The following is a 17732-nucleotide window of genomic DNA, read 5'->3' as shown; positions in this document are numbered from 1 at the left end:
ACTCAGAAGATACTGGAGGCCTTGTTATTGTTAAGCTAAGGTGGTTTTCCCTCTAGTAAGGCATTAAGACAAGACAGGAGTTTATTGGAGGAATGTTTTACTCTGCCTACCTCAAATATTTCTCAATGGGCTGAATTTATTTAAAATTCTCAAAGAAACTTAATTTTATTTACATTTTATTCTTGTCTTTATTCCCCACATCACCATGGAGGTGAGGGTGATGTTAGGACTCTAGGAAATGGAGTCTCTGGGTTTCTGGAGGTTAGGCTATTGATAAGATTGCCTTTTTCTTGTAGTTTACTAAGACATTTGTAAACTGATTGACTCGTCCTGTAGGGATTTGTCCTGTAGGACTGTGATCTCAATCAGTTAACTGTTGGTTTTTCCCTTTCCTTTGTTCTTGGGCAGCCAGTAGTGCCTGAGGAATGTCACACATATCCCACCTGGTTGGGGGGAGGGGGTTTGTGGGGTGTCAGCTTGCCTTATGTTTCCTCATCAATATGACATCTTCTAAATCTACTGATGGAAGAAAAATAAATGTCAGATGGTCATACCCATGGGACACGGATCTTGTCTTTCATTGTCTTAGCTATGGAAGATTAGCTGAACTTTTGATAGTCTTAGTGCTACAGCCCTGCATCCAGCCATAATGTAGCACATCTTCCAGTCCAGCCTGGTGGAAGCCATGGCCACAAATTTGGCCCATGTCACCATTGTGTCCCATTAGGTGCTGGCCATCTCATGCCTGGTTGCCTTGTCCAGTCAGTAGCAAAAGAATTGATTGATGGCCTGTAAAAAAAAAAAAAAAAAAAAAAAAAAATGGTACAAAGGCTTCTTGGGGGGAGCCATCCTATTTGGTGAGTACTGTTGGGCCATGAATCAAGGGTATGGTTTTTCTGTTCCCAGCATTAAAGGGCCTTTTGGTTTATTTGTCCTATTGTGGGAGTAAGCCACATATATCCATCTGATATTTGTTATAATCCTTTCTAGGTATATCAATAGGAAGGACTATGTAGTTGGGGAATTCATTGTTGTGAGCCTATCTGTGGGTTGGCATATTCAGTTACAATGTTGATGGTTTGAGGATAAGAGAAAGGCTTCTTATGGCCTGGAGAGTCCCATGTGGCATTGTCTATAGGCCAGCATGAAACATCCTTTTTAGTAATAGAAATATCCCTATATGTGCTGGTGTTGGGGTGATGTATCCTATTGGCTATGTATTGATGTAAATAATGCCAGTCTGCACTTGGTCATGGAGAAACCCACCAAGGGAGGCCTGAAGTGCTTGATACGGATGGCAAGTCACACATATTCAGCACAAAGATTGGTTTTGTAGCTCAGCATAATGTTGTGCCTATTGTAGAAAAGAGTTACCATTTAGGTGTCATGTGTAGAGAGCAAGTGAAAGAAAAAAAGACCTTCATTTTTTCCTATCTTGCTGTTTGAAGGGGAATTTGAGGTCTTCCAATGGTTCATAGGAATATGAGGGCTCATCAAGTCAGTTCATTGTCATCCTGTGTTGAAGGGGGTATGAGTTAAATTCTAGAAACATGAGTCCATGTCAAGTGGCCTTCTGATTTGCAGCAGTGGGAGTGCTTGCTATGACCCTGTAAGGTCCTTTCCACTTAGGAAGGCAAACAATGCAGGAGAACCAATTCCTGTCCTTTAAATAGACTAGTTCCGTAGGGTGTACTTAACAAAGAATTTTGAATTTCATTAGGGTCCAATTTTGGCTGTACTTTATTAGCAGCTTCATTAAGAGTTTTATGGGTTAATCCAGACTCAAATGAAAAGTGTATCAGGGGCACCTGGGTGGCTCAGTCGGTTAAGCTCAGGTCATGATCTCATGGTTCATGAGTTCGAGCCCTGTTTCTGGCTCTGGGTGCTGACAGCACGGAGCCTGCTTTGGATCCTATGTCTCCTTCTCTTTCTGCCCCTCCCCTGCGCTTGCTCGCTCGCTCTCTCTCTCTCTGTCTCTCTCTCTCTCTGTCTCTCTCTCTCTCTGTCTCTCTCTCTCTCTGTCTCTCTCTCTCTCTGTCTCTCTCTCTCTCTGTCTCTCTCTCTCTCTGTCTCTCTCTCTGTCTCTCTCTCTCTCTGTCTCTCTCTCTCTCTGTCTCTCTGTCTCTCTCTCAAAAATAAACATAAAAAAAAAAGAGTGTAACAGATTATTATAATCTGGGTCCAAGGATAAGTCAATGGTAAGGAAGGGTCTACCATATATTAATTCAAAAAGGTTTAACCCTCAACTTTCCCATGGGGTGGTTCTTATTCTTAAGAGACCTACAGGTAAAAGAGTTATTCAGTTTTCTTGTGTTTCTAGGCTCATCTTAGTGAGGTGTCTTTTAAAATTATGATTAGCCTTTTCAACTTCGCTGGATGATTAAGGGTGCCAGGCTGTATGTGAAAAATACTTAATTTTAAGGGCTTAGGCTACCTGTTGAGTTATTTGGGCTGTAAAGGATGAGCCATTTTCACTTTGAAGAGGTTGAGGGAGTCCAAACCGGGGGATGATTTTCCCTTAATAAAGTCTTTGTTACTTCAGTAGCCTTTTCTGTCTTACGTGGGAAAGCTTCCACCCATCCAGTAAAGGTATCTGTCTAGACTAGTAAATATTTATATCCTTTACAAGGTGGCATTTGTGTGAAACCTATTTTCCAGTCTTTCCCAGGATATGTCCCATGTCTTTGGACAGGTGTTAAAAGAGAGAGTGGTCATTAGGTACCTTCTGGATTTATCTGGGCACATATTGCACAAGATTTACTGCCCTTATCTATCTATGTATGTATGTATCTATCTATCTATCTAGAAAGTGAGCATGAGGGAGGGAGGGGCAGAGAGAGAGGGAGAGAGAATCCCAAGCAGGATCCACTTTGTCAGCGCAGAGCCCAATGTGGGGCTCAAAGTCCTGAAGCTGTGAGATCATGACCTGAGCCGAATCAGGAGTTGGAAGGTTTGGCCAACAGAGCCACCCGGGTGCCCCTACATGCCTTTTTAAAGATGCTCTTAGGGGCGCCTGGGTGGCTCAGTCGGTTGAGCGTCCGACTTCGGCTCAGGTCATGATCTCACGGTCTGTGAGTTCGAGCCCCGCATCGGGCTCTGTGCTGACAGCTCAGAGCCTGGAGCCTGCTTCAGATTCTGTGTCTCCCTCTCTCTCTGACCCTCCTCTGCTCATGCTCTGTCTCTCTCTGTCTGAAAAATAAATAAAAACGTTAAAAAAAATTAAAAAAAATAAAGATGCTCTTAATCCTTTTCCATCAAATACCAGTTTGGTGAAATTCCATAAAGCTTCTCTTCCCATATGAGTAGCCTTGTGCAGGCCTCTTGCGAATTTCCACTGATTTTCCTTAGGGACAGAGATTTTTCCTTTATCATTTTTATACCCTAGGCCATTTTAGTGTGTCCTTTCCCAAGTGCTCAGGTGTCCCCTAGAGTGTAAGTGGGAACGACAGTGCTTAAGGGATTAGAGAGCGACAGAAGACTCCTATAACTAGTTCCGTTCCAGCTGCCAGTTTGGCTGCCCAGATGGTGAAATTGCTTCCTTTGGATCCTAAATGTTCTCCCTTTTGATGTCCTTTAAGATATATTACAGCAGTTTCTTTAGGGAGATTAACTGCTGCTAATAGAGTTACAGTTTCGGGTCCATATTTAATGGAATTATGACTAGTTAATAATCCCCTTTCCTTGGTTCAGTCGATTAAGCGTCGGATTCTTGATTTCGGCTCAGGTCTTGACCTCACGGTTCGTGAGTTCGAGCCCCGTATTGGGCTCTGTGCTGACAATGTGTAGCCTGCTTGGGATTCTCCCTCTCCCCATTTCTCTACCCCTCTGCCACTGAAGCTTGCGCTCTCTCTCAAAATAAATAAACTTAAAAAAAAAAAATCCCCTTTCTTTCCAGATGGCACTATATGCCTGCAGGCATGGAGGCATATTTTGAATTTGTGTATGTATTAATTCTTAGGCCTTTAGCTAACTGAAGAGCTCAAGTGAGACCTATCCGTTCTGCCTCTTGAGCTCAAGTACTGGTCGGTAATGGGTTGGCCTCAGTAGTTGAAGTTAAACTAATAATCACAGAGCCAGCCTTTCTGTCTTCCTTGTGTAAAACTACTACTATCTGTAAATCAGCCTTTCGCGGCATTATCTGTGGCTTGACCCTTTAGATCCAGACGGCTGGAAGAGACCGATCCTGTTATCTCTTTCCTGTCATGTTCAGACACAACAGTAGCCTGGTTTGGTCCGGGCATGAGAGACGGGGGAGTCTAAAAGTATAGCCTGACAATTTAGTGAGTCCGCCCCCTGTCATTCACTGATGGATGGCCTTTACTTTCTAAAATTCCTTGAACCCGATGAGGAGTCCTCACTGGCAGAGGCTGTCCTATTGAACATTTAGATGCTTCTCGTCGCGTAGGAGCTGCGACTGCTCAGAGGCGTGCTGGCCGTCCTCAGGCCGTGTTGTCAACGACTTTGGAAAATGTCCTGCTTCCTGCGGGTCTCCATTCATGCCTTAGTTTTTGGGTTGTGCTCCTAGGGCTTGGCCCTGTTTTTCGGCAGTGAATAGGGTAAATGACTTTTCTAAGTTTGGTAGAACCAGAACCTAGGAGAGTTTAGGTTTTAGTTGTTGAAAGGCCTCCTGTTGTTTCTTGTTCCATTTTAAAGGCTCTTAATCTGGCCCTTTAGTGGCCTCATACCAAGGTTTGACTAAGACTCCAAACCCTGCTATCCATAGAAAGCAAAACCAGCCATTCCAGAAAAGGTTCAGAGTTGGTTTTTTTTTTTTTTTTTTTTTTTTTTTTTTTTTTTTTTTTTTTTTTTTTGTGGCAGGAGGTCCCAATTCTCTTATAGCTGTTTTTCTCTGGATTGACAGAGAACGATGTCCAGCAGTTGATTTCATATTCTTTTTACTAAAAAAAAATTTTTTTAATGTTTATTTGTTATTGAGAGACAGAGCACGAGCATGGGAGGGGCAGAGAGAGGAGGAGACACAGAATCTGAAGCAGGCTGCAGGCTCTGAGCTGTCAGGACAGAGCCCGACGCGGGGCTCGAACTCACAAACAGCGAGATCATGACCTGAGCTGAAGTCAGACGCTTACCTGACTGAGCCACCCAGACGCCTTTGATTCATATTCTAAGTACGGTACCTTCTGTTTAGAAATTTGAGCCTTTTTAGATGATGCTCAGTATCTTCTCTCCAAGAAGGACAATGGTAGAATTATGATCCGAGCTGTCTTTCGTGGGGTACATATTGCAATATCATCGGCACATTGTACTGTTGTTCCCTGAGGTAACGTAAGGTCCCTAAGTTGTCTACCGAGTGCATTGCCAAACAAATGGGGACTTGCTCTAAATCCCTGCAGTAGGACTGTCCACGTAAGCCAGCGAGTTTGATATTCCCCTTCTAGTCCAGTAATTTTAGGTTTAGAAAGACGAGTCTGGCTGGTGTGCTGAATCAGGACAGAGTAAGTAGCTCCCGTAACAATAAGAAAACAACGAACTTCCCTCCCACGGCCAGGGTGACCTGGGGCTCGGGCATCTTGATGTTCGCAGGAGCCGGACCAGCCTCGGGGCCCCATCATGTCATCTCCTCAGGTTGTCGCTCTTGGGCTGGAAAATGAGTTTCTGTCTTACTCTCTGGAGATGAGGGGAGTCCCTTTTCCAGTGTCCCTGTGCCTTGTAAGTGGGACACGGCCCTGGCAGAGAGCGTTCATTCGGATATTCTTTACTCCAGTGTCCACACCTATAGCAAGTGGTCTTATGTGAATTTCTGTCTCATGCTGGCTTCTTCTCTTGCCCCTGAATAGCCTGGTGGTGTGGGGGACCCAAGCTAGCGGCCCCCAATATTTGAGCCTGTGTTCTGCCCTGTGTTTTAGCCCTCGGTTCTCCTGTCTTAGAGCCGTATCTCTGTTAAAGACTCCAGTGGCCACTTCCAGCAGCCTCTGGGTTGGTGTTTGAGGGCCTGGGGCTGACTTTGCCAGTTTGTGGCGAATGTCTGGTGTCGACTGGTTCATAAAATGAATATTTAGGACAGCCATCCCTTCTGGTGTGGTTGGGCCTACATTTGTGTATTTATGAATTGCTTCTACTAAATGGCCCTGAAATGAGGCAGGACTTTCATCATTTGCCTAGGTTACTTCCTTAATTTTATCAAAACTGAGGTTCATTCCCTCCACTAAACAGGTGACCATGTGGTCTCTTCTTTCCCTGGCAGGTGTCTCCTCTTGGTAGTTCAGTGGGGCTCAGCCTTGGGAACAGCGTCTCTTCCTACTGGTTAATGATTTCTGTCCCTAGTTGCCAGCTCATCTACAAATTCTTGTGCCCCAGCCCAAATTTGGACCTTTTTCCTGCTGGGGTACAACAATGCATTAGAATAATATAGATACCCTGCCAGGTTAAGTCAAATGTTAGAGACACTTGGTGAAATCCACCTATAAACTTGGATGGATCCTGTGAGTATCGTCTTACTTGTTTTTTCATTTGAGCCAGATCTGGAGCATAAGAAAGAACTTTTGAGACATTGTATGGTACAATTTAGTAAGTTTATTTGAGTAGCATGGGGACAGGGCCCGTGGGCACAAAGGGCTATAATTTTTCTGTATGCTTCGTGTGCAAGGGGGAGGAGACATGCAGGGAATATTAGATCGTAAATGTCTTCTTTGAATGTCTACTCAGGAAACTACTTTTGCAAGATTTCTGTGGTGCTTATCATTCAGCTTGATATTAACAGTCAGTGAGATATACAGGTAGTCATGAGGCCCTTTAAGAATGTAGCAACCAGCACATATTTTCATCCTTCTCAGAACCATGAAGGCTAGAGGCTAGAAAGTTTTCTGGGCTAAACGTAAACATTTTCCTGCTTCTGTCCCTCAGCATTGCCACATACCCTCTTTTGAAAACTTACTACCATTGCTTGAAACATGCCTAAGTTTCCCATATTTGTCAGATGTTTTCCTTGCTCCTGTTTTTCTTTAGAAAAAATACGATTCAAACAGTTAAAAAAAAAAATATTCTTGAGACTTGTTGAAAGTAAGGGAGACTTCATTCAAGGGAGGCCATCGTGACGGTTGTGGGGACCACAGCAGTGGGGTCTTGTAGTGAGACAGAGGTTGGACTCCACTCTGAATGTGAGCCCGTGGCAGTTTATAGCCAAGGAGCCGGGTGGAGGTCCCCGGATGGGAAATTACTAACAGGAAGCATCAGGGGTGAGGGGGTGAGGGAGCGAGTCTGGCTCAGCCGACCTGACAGGATTCTTGCTGAAGGTAGGCCATGGTGGTCAGACCTTACCCGGGGGTCATTGGAGGATGAGGACCCCAGTTAGATCCTGGGGGGTGGAAGAGGGTCTGGTTAAACTGATCTATAAGGATTCTTGCTAAAATAGGACAATGCACAGAGGACTGTGGAGGTCCAGAAGTCGGGCCCAGTTGAGAAAGAATTCAGGGGGGCCTGAGTTTGGTCAGTGAGAAAACCTTTGTCACTGCTTTGGCTGCACCTTCTCAGTCTGCTGCTGAGCTGGGCTAGACTTGTCACCTTCACCGGGCTAGACTTGGCATCTCCACCCTTCCCCTCCCATCCTTTTTCGTCTGTGGCTTATGGGCCAGCTCCAGCACCCTCCCCTTCTCTTCTGGGTGCCGGGTCTTGCTTCACAGCCAGGCCCTAAGGAGGGGAATGCTTCAGTGCTGATTTAAAGATGGCCTCTATATGTCTCATGAGCCAAACTCATTCTTCATCCCAATAAAAACCCTGATAGAAAAATGTGACTCTAACCACAGATCCAGCTGACACCACGTGGTGACAGGATAGGAGGGGCACTTTTGGGCCTTTGGCTCTTTCATAATACCTCCCCTCCCCCAATATTTGATAAGAACAATTGCCGTTTTCTCGATATACTTGGAGGACTACGCAAACCTAGTGTGTGTAGCCTGTGACTTTCCTCCTCTGCCCCATCAGATCACATCCCTAATGTCTAAAATCCTCAAGCTGCTGCCACTAACAGGTTTAGTTTTTCTTGATGGTATTGTATAATTGCTCCTGATTTGCATGTGATTGCAGACTCGTGGCATTTCTTTCCAAATGTGACGTTGTGGCCTTGTGTTAGCCTTCTCAAGCCACTGGAGCAAGAATTCTTGATCTGGGTAGATTTCAGAGTCTTCGGGCTCCGTGGCCTGCCTAGAATAGACACAGCTTTTTTGTGTGTCACGTGAATGTTTCTGAGGACAGAAGGGTCCGGAGTTCTCCTGTGATTTCAAAATGTCTGTGGCTTCTGAAAGGAGAGTATTACTTATGAAACTGAAATAGTAACCTACAACACAGATGACGGTTTTTAGGGCACTCAATTTAGGCCCTGTGACAGTGGTCCCTCGCTCAGTGCACGGTGCCGACTTCTGAGCTATAATGGTAGTTGCCCCCTGATTTACTGATAGAGTCAAAAATTACAAAGGGAGAGATACAGAGTAAGACTAATAATCTCTCTCAGGACAGAGTAAGCTTATTTATTAGTGTATCACCTGACCAGATAGCATCACTTAACAAGTTGGAGGGTATTCCACATAATTGTTGTTGGGGTGTTTCCGATGGCCACTCTCTCTATACTCAAGGGTTCCCTGAGGGAGGAACCTGTGCTACTGAGGAGAGAGAGATTCGGAGGGGAGAGAAAGAAGGGAGGTGTTGTTGACCGTGAACAGGCACTGTGGCTTTTCACTGATGGTCCTAGCCTTAAGGAGTAAAATCCAACTGAGTAAATGTTAAGGGTCTTATTGGCTTTTTACTCAGTGATTCATGTTTGTTTATTTTTGAGAGAGAGACACACACACAGAGTGCAGGTGGGAGAGGGGCAGAGAGAGGGAGAGACAGAATCCGAAGCAGGCTCCAGGCTCTGAGCTGTCAGCACAGAGCCCGACGTGGGGCTCAAACCCACAGACCTGAGATCATGACCTGATCCGAAGCGGGATGCCTGACTGAGCCATCCAGGCGCCCCTTATTCAGTGATTCATGAATCGGGCAGAGACCAAGGAGCTCTGAGGAGCTATACAAGGCAAGAGATTTTTGTAGACCAAAGTGAGCAGGAACAAGGGAGTTATACTGGGCATTTTCTGATAGGTGAAAGCGGGGCTACTTTCCTGCTTTAGAGCTAAGGGAAGTCTTGGAATCCAGGTCAGGTATCTTGTGTGGACTGGTTGACCTAGGCCTCCCTTTTCTGGGAGAGCCAGGCACAGAGACATAGTTAAGTTTTGGTTTGCTGATATGCGGCTTAGCATGAGCGACTCCATCTTTGACCCAATCCGATTACTTTTATGCAAGGATGACCATTTCCAGGATATAATGGGAGGGATGGTGATTTGCCTTACTTGAGTTCTTGGGGAAGTATAGATAGTGACTCCTTCTGGATCTGGCCTTTGACATATTCCACCATAAAGAGTACTGGCCAGTGGAGTGCAAAGCCACCTTTGTGATAAACACCACGGAGTTGCAGCCCTACTAAGTGATTTGCAGAGTCTTCTGTAAATCATGGCCCAGTGTAGCCACACTCACTGCAAGTAAGGGAAGTGTTGATTGTTGTTTTCTCCCCTCTGTGTAAGATCTGCTTTGCTACTGAGCATGCGTCTTTCTGACTGCTGAAATGCTCTGTTCTGGATTGGGAAGTAGTGAGTTAAAGGAGATAAGAACAATGTTTCTTAGTTGAAAGATTAAAGATAATTGAATTGAGTATTCATCTTGACTTTGTGGTCTGCTGAATTGGCTTAAAATTAATTTGCTTTGGTAAGGAACAAGGCTAATTAAAAAATAATCTTACAGTGTAATTGCTTTGGCAATGGTAATTGCAAATATTTAAATTCTCTCACAGGAATTGGGCATAAAATGAACCTCAACACTGAGTTCAGATGTATCATGTACATATCCTGTACGTATCATGTAATGAAAACAGTGTATTCCTTTTCATTTTAAGTGCATCAGAAGGAAGATACTATTTGGTGAGAACATAGTTTAAATGTGGTATCTGGTATTTTTTCATGTTTTGATTTATCTTGGCAGGTGATTGAAGGGAAAAACCATCTGCAATTGTCTGTAGGCATGAGGAAGATTTGTATAACTCTTTAAGATTATTAACTAATAATTAGATGTAGAGAGCATCCTTATTATGGAGAGCTAGGGTGACTGGAGTAGAATGGATTTCCACCAGAAATAACTGTGTACTTTTTAGGTAATAAAGCATATATTAATTCACAAGTAGAAAAAGGAACTGACGCTGATGTAGTCACATAATAACACTGTAAATATTTACTTACAAATAAAGAATTTACAAATAGTTGCTAATAGAGTTAAAAAAAAATACCAATGTTTCCTAAATGTGAACATGCAGGGTTATTTTAGCATTATTCATAAAAACAATTTTTATTTTAAACACTATGCCTTTATTTTCATGTATATTAGAAAGCTTAACTAGCTCATCAAACTCATTGTTTCAGGAGGATCCAAAGTGGGCATTTCAGTTAAAAACAAAACAAAACTTGATTTAAGCAAAATGTTAACTGAGGGGCGCCTGGGTGGCTCAGTCGGTTGAGCGTCCGACTTTAGCTCAGGTCGTGATCTCATGGTTCGTGGGTTTGAACCCCGCATCAGGCTGACTCACCCCTCCCCTGCTCATGTGTGCACGTGTGCCCTTTCTCTCTCAAAAATAACGTTTTTTGTTTTTTTTTTTAAATGTTTAAGTGAAAGAATAGTTTTTTATGTAATGTAAATGGTGGTGGTATAAGTGACCCAAGTTTGGAAACTACTGATTTAAATTACCGATACATAGCTGTTTCTGTTTAATCTTGAGTTGCTGTATTTTATTTTATTTTATTTTATTTTTAATTTTTTTTAAGTTTATTTATTTTTGGGACAGAGAGAGACCGAGCATGAATGGGGGAGGGTCAGAGAGAGAAGGAGACACAGAATCTGAAACAGGCTCCAGGCTCCAGGCTTCAAGCTGTCAGCACAGAGCCCGACGCGGGGCTTGAACTCACGGACTGCGAGATCATGACCTGAGCCGAAGTCGGACGCTCAACCGACTGAGCCACCCAGGCGCCCCAGAGTTGCTGTATTTTAAAGAGTAATAATAAACTGGGAAGGAGGGTGGGATGCCACAGGTGGGGAGCCCCAAGACGTTGGATCTGAGTAGAAGTTCTGTTCGGACTTCCACTTGCTCTCTTTAATTTCCCTTTCATAGCTGCTTAGTGTAGTGATAACTTCGTGTCTCCACAGCCTCTTGTCCCACTCTTCCTTTTCACGTGGAGCTCTCTCGCCCAGTCCCCAGATTGTTCCTCACGACAGGGATACTGTCATTTTTACCTGTGCCTCCAGTGTCGGGCCTGGTAGTTGCTCAGTAAGTGGGTCTTTGGATGCATTGAGTTGTTATTCGGTAAACCAAACAGGAGTAAAAGCACGTATTTAGTCTGTCCTAAGTAACACGAAAACTTACCAAATAGTTGTACATGTAGACAAACTGCAGAACCTTTGGTAGTAATAGCTGAAAACCATTTTTTAAATTTGTTTCACTTTTCTGTCATCTTGGTGGTGTCAGCTTGGCTTTGCCGGAAAGACCGCACGCGCATGCTAGTGTGGAAGGAACACTGAGTTCTAGTCCTGGGTCTTCCTTCCTCCTCTTGTTGTTTGGGTCTGATACAGGAAGGATCAAAGGGGTTGGGGGTCAAGCAAAATAATGCTTGCATAAATACTATTGCCAAGATCTACAGAAGTGTTATGGTTTTAGGTATTTGCTGTGTCTCGTGACTGTAATGTCTTGCCTAGAGACTTTTGTACCCATCTTCCATCGTAATCTGTCCTTTTCTCATTGGAAAAGAAAAACAATGCCCTGGGGACAAACTGAAGTCCTGGTTTCTTGTTTATATGTCGGTAAGGTACCTCCGATCTTTTTTGGGGGAACGAGTCAGAGTAGGAGTTAATAAACTTTTTTCTTTTTTTTTTTTTTTTGTTTACTGTTTACAAAATACTTTCTCAGGAAAGTATTGGTAGTTCCAGAATACAATATTGGTGATTCAAGACAAAACAAAAATAGGCGTAATTTTTTTTCACATGAAAGATACTTCTGTACCGAGTTGATAGCAGTGTATTACTCTGCTATATGAAGGGGGAGTGTGCAGGGAATTACTTAGTCCTGGGACAAGGTAATCCTGATATAACTATTCTTGACCATCATACATGACTTAATGTTTACTGACTATTATGTTAGACACTATGCAAGACACTTAGTTCTTCCTCATAGTGTTACTGTGAAAATTCTCCCTGTTTAGGGTGAAAAGAAAGCTGGTCGGTGGTAGAGCTTGGATTTGAATCTAGGTTTGATGAACTAGAAAGTTCGGTAGTTGTCTACTCCGGTTGTGCATTTCATTCGCTTGGGAACTTTGTTGGTGCTGGCGAAATTGTCCATCACGGTTTAAATTTTCTTCAGTAGAAACTGTGGTTAATTATGTCCGTATCTGATGATTCCAGTATCTGGATTACCTCCGAATTTCTTTCGATTATCTTTTTCCATTGGTTCTGTCTCTTGGTATGTCTAGTAATTTTTGATTAAATATTGGTTATTATGGAAAATTGAAGAGGTTCTGATGATAGAATTTCCTTTAGCGTCTGACAGGCAGTTAGAATAGGGGGAATCACCTTAATCCACTCAGAGGTTGAGCTGATTGAGGGTGGGAACCCCTTTGTGAGGCCTCGTGTATTTCCAGCTTTCCCTTACCACCCAGGGGAAGTTCTTTAGAGGTCTCAACGGGCTGCAGTCCTTTAGGGGTCCAAACTGAAAGCTGGTGGGATTCAGTTGTGCACATCTGCCTTGTTAGGCCCCTACCTCCAATTTTTGTCTTTCCTGTCTGATGGGACAGACTGTCTCTGCTCAGCTTCTCAGTCTCTTAGCTGCATTCTGTTCAGCTTCTTTACCCCATGCATTTGTTTGCTTATGAATCAGTGAATACTTGAAGCAGAAAAGTAGCTCAGGGTGCTGGACGCACTTTTTGGTGTTTTTCTTTTCTCTGGAGTCTTGACCTCTCGGGTCCTCGGCGCCTGACTTGTCCTGAACTCCAGGTTTTGTCTGCCCTGGAGACTGCCAGAGGCTGTCTTTAATGCCTCTACTATGTGACAGCTGGCTTCCCTCCTCAGCCTTGCATCTCTGCTGCTTATGAGTTGGGAATGTGCTCAGGGGGAAGCAGTGTGGAATGTTGGGTACATCTTTAGGTGTTTTCCTTTTCTTCTAGATCTTGGCCATTCAAGCCCCACTTTGGAAGGCTTTTTTTTTTTTTTTTCCTAGTTGTTCTTTTTCTCCTCCTCTTTCCTCCAGTACTAGGTAGTGTTAAGTAGACTATAAATTGATTTTGTTGATTTCCATAGCCGCTACAGTTACTGTCCTTGACTTCTGAACTCAAGAGCCACGGACTGATTTTGATGAGATTTATGACACTTTTTTTTTTTTTTTCTAAGAAATAAAAGTGTTTATTTCTAAAAACAAATAACTGAATTTCTTTCATTAAGGGGCCTGGTAAAATTTCAAGGGACCAATAACCTCAGAGCTTTATAAAAGTAATTTTCCCAAAGTTTTGATTACGTGTGAATGTAATTTAAAAAAATTTTTTTTTTTTTAACGTTTATTTTTGACACAGAGAGAGACAGAGCATGAACGGGGGAGGGTCACAGAGAGAGGGAGACACAGAATCTGAAACAGGCTCCAGGCTCTGAGCTGTTAGCACAGAGCCCGACGCGGGGCTCGAACCCACGGATCGTGAGATCATGACCTGAGCCGAAGTCGGACGCTTAACCGACCGAGCCACCCAGGCGCCCCGTGAATGTAATTTTATAATGTACTACTTTTTGAGATTTTTTTAAATTAAATGGAAACTAACATTTTATCTTTTCCCATTGTACTTAATATTTTAAACATTCTTAGAATGAAAGTAACCTGAAAATACTTTGGAAAAAAAAATTGATATTCTGAAACTGTACATACCAACGTCCCGTTAAATTCTTCCCATTTTAAATGATTCAAGTTTGAGATACTTCTCCTATCATAATGAAACACTTTTGAATTAAAGCCTGAAAGTAATAAATTAACAAGATAAACATAGAGGCCTAAAATTCAGAGTTTGGCATTCATTAGGTAATAAAATAAAAGATGAGCTCACATTTGGACTTGTGTACCTTGATAATTCTTTCTTAACCTGAAAGCCTCATTTGCATGGAATGTTATTACATGAAGCAGAGTAGCTGGCAGATTATTCTGGTACTTTAAAACAAAAATGTTCGTGTTTGGTTATAGATTTGTAATGGTTTAAAGGTCTGGTAGGGCAAAATAAGCAGGACTCCTGAGGTGCCATTAAGCATCCGACTCTTGGTTTCAGCTCAGTGATCCCACGGTTCGTGGGATCGAGCCCCATGTTGGCCTCTGTGCTGACAGTGTGGAGCCTGCTTGGAATTCTCTCGCTCTCTCTGTCTGCCCCTCCCCTGCATGTTCTCACTTTAGGTTAAAGTGAGAGTTAAAGATGAGAACAAAATTGTGAATTCAGAACTCTTATGAGGCTAGCTAGTTACAAGGCCACACAATTCCTTACTTAAAGCCCAAATACATTCTAGAATTCAGAATTGCTTAATTTGCCACTCTGCCAGGAAACTTTGAACACAGTGTTAGGAACTAGTGAGGAAAATTTAAAATGTTTTACATCTGAATAATATTTTTAGTAGCCCTGTTGATGACAAGATTACATAGAGACAACATTTATCCAGAAGGTTATGAAATCAAAACGTTTCATTTCAAGATGAATCAACAGGGGTTAAGATTTACTTATAGTATGCTAGGGAATCTTTAAAGACTCTTGGAAGAACGTAATTTACACACAACTACCAACATACCAATGAGTTTAAAAAAATTCTTAATGAATATGGGATTACTATACCAATCTCTGCTATTTCATACCTTAAGTGTTAATACACCAAAAGTAAGGTTTTGTCAAGAATTTGCATATAAAAAGAATTCTTTTTTTTTTTTTTTTTTTTTTTGGCGTGTGACTGATTCTCTGTAGATTTGTGGGAAGATGGTTATTATTAAGTTAAAGATGGGGCATCTTAATGAACTTAACAGAAAATTTCAAGAACTGCAGAGATTATGTATTATGTTTACTGGTAATTCCAAGTAAAAATTAAATTTAGGAAAAGTTAGATTAAAAGTCTTCACTAATGATGTTCAGTAAACATTGACTACAAAAGGGTGAATGACTAAAAAAGCATTTATTCTTGTTTGAAGAAAAAATATTTAAAAATTTTTAAAAATAAACAAAAATAACCTAAAACTGCCCTGAAAAATAGTTTTACAGTAAACTTGAGTGAAAGGTACAGAGATTGCCCCACACACTCTGCTCCACACATGCGTAATCTCCTTTATTTTTAATATATTCCACCAGAGTGCTACATTTGTTACACTGATGAACCCACACTGTCACTTGATTATCACCCAGAGTCTACAGGTTTTTTTTTAATGTTTATTCATTTTTGAGAGAGAGAGAGAGAGAGAGAGAGAGAGTGAGTTGAGTGGGGGAGGGGCAGGGAGAGAGGGAGACACAGAATCCGAAGCAGGCTTCAGGCCCTGAGCCGTCAGCAAAGAGCCCGACGCGGGGCTCGAGCTCATGGACCGCAAGGTCATGACCTGAGCTGAAGCCGGATGCTTAACCGACCGAGCTACCCAGGTGCCCCCAGAGTCTAGTTTATATTAGGGTTCACCCTTGGTGTTGCACACTCTGTGGGTTTGGACAAATGTATAATGACACGGATTCACTATTTTGGTATTCTAGGGAATAGTGTCACTGCCCTAAAAATTCTGTTTTCTGCTAATTTATGCCTTCCTCCCCCTTACCTCTTGAAAACCACTGACTCTTACTGTCAATTTAAAAAACCTGATATGAAAAGTTTGAATTTGAAGTCTATTTGCATTCTCACAAAGTGCATTTATTTATGAAAAAATAGGAAATATGAAATCCTATTAAAATTGTTGAATGATTATAAAAATGATTTAAAATGTTTAATTACATTGTATGAATAACGTTTATTGTTGATGGGGGTCCATGAGGAATTTAGAAGAAATCCCGTGTCTTGTTCAGTATGTGGTCAGTATAAGTATAGAACCTGATGTACAAAAAGTTATATTCATAGAAACAAGCTTCTATTTCTCATGAAAAAAATCTAAGAAGATTTTCTTTGGGAGTTTCATACAAATTCTTTATTTAACTAAGTATTCCCTAATATTTTTGTTTCCTGATCATCATTATAGAATATAAGGGAAATAGAATTGATTTATATCACCCAAGCCTTGATTTCCCTTCCAGGCACCAGATAAATAATAATACTCACAATTTGTGCCATGACATGTATCACTGATCTGTGTTGGCTTCTTTTACATAGTGGAATTAACTCTCCAGATGAGTCATTTGATTTTTAATCTACTGTGGGTAGTCTTAGTGAAGGATAAATTCGATCTAGGAAACCTAGAATCTTCTAAGGGATTATGGAACTTTATGAAAGTATACAGTTTCTGAGAACTATTTTTATCCTTTCCGTTGGTCAGGGTGACATAGCTCAGAGAACTTACAATTGTGACTTCAGCCAAGTGCTTATGTTGTTACACATGTAGCCTTGGGTCAGATGTACTTTTATTTAGTCGTTCACTCAGTATATGCTTAATGAGCATTGCTGTGCATGGAATGTGGAAGGTAATTTATTTATCTTTGTTCTTAAGGAATTTATAGTTTAATGGAGGGGAAAGACACACAGATGCTTATATAAATGTGTTAAGTACAATGATAGTTTAAATAGGCTTTGAGACCTGTAATGAAATCATGGGTCATGATTGTTATTTGATTTAAAAAATAATTGCCTAACATGCATAATTCTTTGTTTTTAATTAGGTAAGTAAGACTTGAATGAAGGACTTGTGAAATTTTAAAAAGTACAAAAAACAGTCTGAAAATTTAGCTCCATTTTGTATTCCAACTCTCCTCCCTATTCCACTTTTCATTCATTTAAAAAAATTTTTTTAAATGTTTGTTTTTGAGAGAGAGACACACACACACAGAATGTGAGTGGGGCAGGGGCAGGGGCAGAGAGAGAGGGAGACACAGAATCCGAAGCAGGCTCCAGGCTGTCAGCACAGAGCCCTACAACGGAGCTCGAACTCATGAACCATGAGATCATGACCTGAGCAGAAGTTGGATGCTTAACCGACTGAGCCACCCAGGCACCCCCAGTTTTTAAACCATTGCCTGATTTAAGAACATTTTAGATCATTACCTTTTTTTTTTTTTTTTTTTTTTTGGTCGCCAATGATGATTACTAAGTTTTCATGTACATCTGTGTTTTCAGACACATGTAAATTATGTATATAGTGAAAAGTCCTAGGAGTAGAATCCAGGCTGAAGAATATTTCTCTGGTGTATTTGCCTGTTATTAGAATCCTTAGAATTAATACGCTTTTCCTTTTAAGCTAACTTCAAACCTGGGAGGCGTTAGGGTATATGGAATTGGCAGAAATAGCCTGGAAGACAGTAATCCTGATGGTTTAGCTACAGCACCTGCAGTCGTCATCTGGAAGGAATTATACGTGCCCCTGATTCCTCTTCAGTCCCTCACTTCCCCCTTCCTGTCATGTGAGCCACCACTGCCCTCCCTCTTCCTTGTCTACACGTGCTCTCCCCAATTGTCCCGAATTCCAG

At 41.9% G+C, this 17732-nt stretch overlaps 1 protein-coding gene across 4 annotated transcripts in view; it reads left to right on the top strand.

The window, feature by feature from the left end:
* Nucleotides 1–17732, top strand: part of MPP7 (membrane palmitoylated protein 7) — a 279215-nt gene that overhangs the window by 28886 nt on the left and 232597 nt on the right. For 2 of the 4 annotated variants that reach the window (XM_042945206.1, XM_042945202.1), the window contains exon 1: nt 16661–16733. The exons of the other annotated variants lie outside the window; for them this stretch is intronic. The gene's annotated coding sequence lies outside the window, so the exon portion shown is untranslated. Of the gene's footprint in view, nt 1–16660; nt 16734–17732 lie in introns of those variants that run through there. 4 annotated transcript variants of the gene reach the window in all.

The sequence above is a fragment of the Panthera leo genome, chromosome B4 (genome assembly GCF_018350215.1).
Source record: "Panthera leo isolate Ple1 chromosome B4, P.leo_Ple1_pat1.1, whole genome shotgun sequence".
Taxonomy (NCBI): Eukaryota; Metazoa; Chordata; class Mammalia; order Carnivora; family Felidae; genus Panthera; species Panthera leo.
Note: the sequence above shows the minus strand (reverse complement) of the source record. Positions and strands in the feature narration are given on the sequence as shown.